The sequence below is a fragment of the Ovis canadensis genome, chromosome 7, assembly GCF_042477335.2.
Source record: "Ovis canadensis isolate MfBH-ARS-UI-01 breed Bighorn chromosome 7, ARS-UI_OviCan_v2, whole genome shotgun sequence".
In the NCBI taxonomy this organism is placed as follows: domain Eukaryota; kingdom Metazoa; phylum Chordata; class Mammalia; order Artiodactyla; family Bovidae; genus Ovis; species Ovis canadensis.
In genome coordinates, this window is record NC_091251.1 from 19,201,023 (window position 1) to 19,207,297 (window position 6,275).

Consider the following 6,275-nt stretch of genomic DNA (forward strand, 5'->3'; position numbering starts at 1 on the left):
TCCTCCTGCCCCCAATCCCTCCCAGCATCAGAGACTTTTCCAATGAGTCAACCCTTCGCATGAGGTGGCCAAAGGATTCGAGTTTCAGCCTCAGCATCAGTCCTTCCAATAAACACCCAGGACTGATCTCCTTTAGAATGGACTGGTTGGATCTCCTTGCAGTCCAAAGGACTCTCAAGAGTCTTCTCCAACACCACAGTTCAAACGCATCAATTCTTTGGCACTCAGCTTTCTTCACAGTCCAACTCACATCCATACACGACCACTGGAAAAACCATAGTCTTGACTAGATAGACCTTTGTTGGCGAAGTAATATCTCTGCTTTTGAATATGCTATCTAGGTTGGTCATAACTTTCCTTCCAAGGAGTCAGTGTTTTTTAATTTCATGGCTGCAGTCACCATCTGCAGTGATTTTAGAGCCCCAGAAAATAAGGTCTGACACTGTTTCCTCTGTTTCCCCATCTATTTCACATGAAGATATGAGACCAAATACCATGATCTTCGTTTTCTGAATGTTGAGCTTTAAGCCAACTTTTTCACTCTCCTCTTTCACTTTCATCAAGAGGCTTTTCAGTTCCTCTTCACTTTCTGCCATAAGGGTGGTATCATCTGCATATCTGAGGTTATTGATGTTTCTCCCAGCAATCTTGATTCCAACTTGTGTTTCTTCCAGTCCAGCGTTTTTCATGATGTACTCTGCATAGAAGTTAAATAAGCAGGGTGACAATGTACAGCCTTGACGTACTCCTTTTCCAGTCTGTTGTTACATTTCCAGTTCTAACTGTTGCTTCCTACGAGGCAGGTAAGGTGGTCTGGTATTCCTATCTCTTTCAGAATTTTCCACAGTTTACTGTGATCCACACAGTCAAAGGCTTTGGCATAGGCAATAAAGCAGAAATAGATATTTTTCTGGAACTCTCTTGCTTTTTCAATGATCCAGCGGATGTTGGTATTTGATCTCTGGTTCCTCTGCCTTTTCTAAAACCAACTTGAACATCTGGAAGTACATGGTTCGCATATTGCTGAAGCCTGGCTTGGAGAATTTTAAGCATTACTTTACTAGCATGTGAGATGAGTGCGATTGTGCAGTAGTTTGAGCATTCTTTGGCATTGCCTTTCTTTGGGATTGGAATGAAAACTGACCTTTTCCAGTCCTGTGGCCACTGCTGAGTTTTCCAAGTTTGCTGGCATATTGAGTGCAGCACTTTCACAGCATCATCTTTTAGGATTTGAAATAGCTCAACTGGAATTCCATCACCTCCACCAGCTTTGTTCAAAGTGATACTTCCTAAGGCCCACTTGACTTCACATTCCAGGATGTCTGGCTCTAGGTGAATGGTCACACCATTGTGATTATCTGGGTCATGAAGCTCTTTTCTGTACAGTTCTTCTGTGTATTCTTGCCACCTCTTCTTAATATCTTCTGCTTCTGTTAGGTCCAGACCATTTCTGTCCTTTATCAAGCCCATCTTGGCATGAAATGTTCCCTTGGTATCTCTAATTTTCTTGAAGAGATCTCTAGTCTTTCCCATTCTGTTGTTTTCCTCTATTTCTTTGCATTGATCACTGAGGAAGGCTTTCTCATCTCTCCTTGCTCTTCTTTGGAACTCTGCATTCAGATGCTTATATCGTTCCTTTTCTCCTTTGCTTTTCACTTCTATTCTTTTCACAGCTATTTGTAAGGCCTCCCCAGACAGCCATTTTGCTTTTTGCATTTCTTTTCCACAGGGATGGTCTTGATCCCTGTCTTCTGTACAATGTCATGAACCTCTGTCCATAGTTCATCAGGCACTCTGTCTATCAGATCTAGTCCCTTAAATCTATCTCTCACTTCCACTGTATAATCATAAGGGATTTGATTTAGGTCATACCTGAATGGTCTAGTGGTTTTACCTACTTTCTTTAAGTCTGAATTTGGCAATAAGGAGTTCATGATGTGAGCCACAGGCAGCTCCCAGTCTTGCTTTTGCTGACTGTATAGAGTTTCTCCATCTTTGGCTGCAAAGAATATAATCAATCTGATTTCAGTGTTGACCATCTGGTGATGTTCATGTGTAGAGTCTTCTCTTGTGTTGTTGGAAGAGGGTGTTTGCTATGACCAGTGCGTTCTCTTGGCAAAACTCTATTAGCCTTTGCCCTGCTTCATTCCATACTCCAAGGCCAAATTTGCCTGTTACTCCAGGTGTTTCTTGACTTCTTACTTTTGCATTCCAGTCCCCTATAATAAGAAGGACATCTTTTTTGGGTGTTAGTTCTAAAAGGTCTTGTAGGTCTTCATAGAACCATTCTATTTCAGCTTCTTCAGTGTTACTGGTTGGGGCATAGGCTTGGATCACCATGATATTGAATGGTTTGCCTTGGAGACGAACAGAGATCATTCTGTCTTTTTTGAGACTGCATCCAAGTACTGCATTTCAGACTCTCTTGTTGACCACGATGGCTACTCCATTTCTTCTATGGGATTCCTGCCCACAGTAGTAGATATAATGGTCATCTGAGTTAAATTCACCCATTCCAGTCCATTTTAGTTTGCTGATTCCTAGAATGTCAACATTCACTCTTGCCATCTCCTGTTTGACCACTTCCAATTTGCCTTGATTCATGGACATAACATTCCAGGTTCCTATACAATATTGCTCTTTACAGCATCAGACCTTGCTTCTATCACCAGTCACATCCAAAACTAGGTATTGTTTTTGCTTTGGCTCCATCCCTTCATTCTTCCTGGAGCTATCTCTCCACTGATCTCCAATAGCATATTGGGCACCTACCAACCTGGAGAGTTCCTCTTTCAGTATCCTATCATTTTGCCTTTCCATACTGTTCATGGGGTTCTCAAGGCAAGAATACTGAAGTGGTTTGCCATTCCCTTCTCCAGTGGACCACATTCTGTCAGACCTCTCCACCATGACCTGTCCATCTTGGGTGGCCCCTCAGGGCATGGCTTAGTTTCATTGAGTTAAACAAGGCTGTGGTCCATGTGATCAGATTGGCTAGTTTTCTGTGATTATGGTTTCAGTGTGTCTGCCCTCTGATGCTCTCTCGCAACACCCACTGTCTTATTTGGGTTTCTCTTACCTTGGTCATGGGGTATCTCTTCACGGCTGCTCCGGCAAAACACAGCTGCTGCTCCTTACCTTGGAGGAGGAGTATCTCCTCATCACCGCCCCTCCTGACCTTGAATGTGGAGTAGCCCCTCTCGTCCCTCCTGCACCTGAGCAGCCACTGCTCCTTACACGTGGGATAGCTCGTCTCGGCCGCCTCCCTTGACCTCAGGCGTGGGCACCTCTCTGCCATCGCCTTGACCTCTAAGGTGAATTAAAAGTAGAGTGCCAGCTTGGCCACCTCAGATTTCCATTAGGCACTGATAATTTCAAATTTCAGGACCTAAATTTGTTTTGAATATCCAATAGCATATATGAAAGTGAAAGTGAAGTCGCTCAGTCATATCCGACTCTTTGCGACCCCATGGACTGTAGCCCACCAGGCTCCTCCATCCATGGAATTTTCCAGGCAAGTCACCATTTCCTTCTCCAGGGGATCTTCCTGACCCAGGGATCGAACCCCGGTTTCCTGCATTGCAGGCAGATGCTTTACTGTCTGAGCCACCAGCAGCTGACTAATAGCTTATATGCTATGCCACAAATGTTCATGAGGATCAATGCCCTGGAGGAAGATTGGGAATTAGGGCCCTTCCTTTACTGCCCTCTCGTCTTAATGGATGAGGCAGACCATAAACAAGTACATGAATAAATCAGATAACTCAGAGAGTGATCTGTGCCTGAAAGAGGGTGCTGATTAGACACCGTGATCAGAGACCACCTCTCTGAGGAGGTGACATTTGACCTAAGACCTACAACATGAACACAAGTGCAAAGACTCTGAGACATCCCAGGAGGCTTCTGCGCCTGGAGCTGTGGAGTCAGGGGAGAGCAATGTGGAACAATGCTCAGGCACTAAGCAGGAAGTGCAGTATGTACAATCTGTAATGTAACGAGAATTGCTTGGAAGTATGGATTTTGAAAAAGAAGTCTCAGGATTTATAGCTACACAATATACGTGATTTATAATGAAAATTCTTTCCTGCCTATAGCTTCATATCGTCTCCATTCTATCCAGGGTACTTTTCATTTTTTTTAACCTTTTATTTTGTACTGAGGTATAGCTGATTAACAATGTTGTGATAGTTTCAGGTGAACAGTGAAGAGACCCAACCATATATTTACATGTATCCATTCTCCCCCAAAACTCCTCCCCCATCCAGGCTGCCACATAATATTGATCAGAGTTCTGTAAGTTATACAGTAGGTCACGTTAGTCATCCATTTTAAATATGGCAGGGTGCACATGTCCATCCCAAACTCCCTAACTATCCTGGTTACTTTGGATCCCAGAACTATAAGATTTGAGTCTTTTATGGAAGGTTTGATTAATAATAAATAGAATACAACTTGAATATCTAAGAGAGTAAACCCACATTTCACTTTATTACTTTATTTACCACCTCCCACAATAAAGATAGATAAAGTATTTCACTGACTACTTCATGGTAAATATTTTAAAATACACTTTCCTAAAAGAACATTCATTTTCTCAATGATTTGGATTAAAAAAAAGAATGTTGTTGTTCATCAACCCAAACAATTCATATGGTGTTTAGCACAAATCAGAACTGTTTTGTGAACTGAAAATTGAATGAGAATACTATGCAATCAGAAAAATTGGGATACGTGAAACCCTTTCTCAAAAGCTGCAAAATGTGGGAAAACAAAGAGACTAGTTTGCACAGGATTAGATGTTGGTTCAGTACCTAAATTTGTTCTGCAGTCACATTATAGCTGATTCACTGTAGAACTTCGCCAAGCACAACTCCTACAGGCTATGTCCTTCTTAGCACAGAATTTAATACAGAAGTTCAACTTTACTTTAAAATAGCATACATAGAATAGATATGAAAATACTTCAGAAAGTTAAAAGCACTATGAAATTTAAGATAGTAGCCTGCACGTGTGCATGCTAAGTAAATCAATCCTTTCTGACTCTTTGCCACCATACAGATTGTAGCCTGCCATGCTCCTCCATCCATGGGATGTTCTAGGCAAGAATACTGGAGTGAGTTGCCGTTTCCTTCCCCAGGAGATCTTCCCAACCCAGGGATCGAACCTGCATTTCTTACGTCTCCTGCATTGGCAAGCAGGCTCTTTACCACTAGCACCACCTGGGAAGTCATTAAGATAGTAGGCTAAGATGCAATTAATATTTCATTTTTTAAAAATCTGAAAAATAACTAATAGAATCCGTTATTCTGATAACAGACAAAAAAAATAGAAGGAAGTCCATAAAATCAGCAAAAGATGACTGCAAAAACATCCAGCATTTCAAAAATGAGAAACAGAGGGTTAGACATGCCTAGTAGTAAATTATAACAACCCTCCTTGACCCACTGCCCCAGGATGCCTGCAAGGTGTTGCTATTGTGTGTGATCTTTACCATTATAGTTATTCATTGTTTAGCTCTACTGGACCATGAATAATACATTTTTTTTAGAAGGGAAAATGCAAAATGTCCCAGTTAGGGGCAACAGTGATACACTGATCATCTGTTTCAGAAAGAGAACTACAACATTTTATCATTTATGATGACATGAAAAAGCAACATTACTGTAACATGATTATGAAGGTTTTGTAAGGATTCTTAAGATTATTTTTCCCCTATAATATAATCATCATATGGTCAATACCAAAATCAGATTGATTATATTCTTTGCAGCCAAAGATAGAGAAGCTCTATACAGTCAGCAAAAGCAAGACTGGGAGCTGCCTGTGGCTCACATCATGAACTCCTTATTGCCAAATTCAGACTTAAAGAAAGTAGGTAAAACCACTAGACCATTCAGGTATGACCTAAATCAAATCCCTTATGATTATACAGTGGAAGTGAGAAATAGATTTAAGGGACTAGATCTGATAGACAGAGTGCCTGATGGACTATGGACAGAAGTTCATGACATTGTACAGAAGACAGGGATCAAGACCATCCCCGTGGAAAAGAAATGCAAAAAAGCAAAATGACTGTCTGGGGAGGCCTTACAAATAGCTGTGAAAAGAATAGAAGTGAAAAGCAAAGGAGAAAAGGAAAGATATAAGCATCTGAATGCAGAGTTCCAAAGAAGAGCAAGGAGAGATAAGAAAGCCTTCCTCAGTGATCAGTGCAAAGAAATAGAGGAAAACAACAGAATGGGAAAGACTAGAGATCTCTTCAAGAAAATTATAGA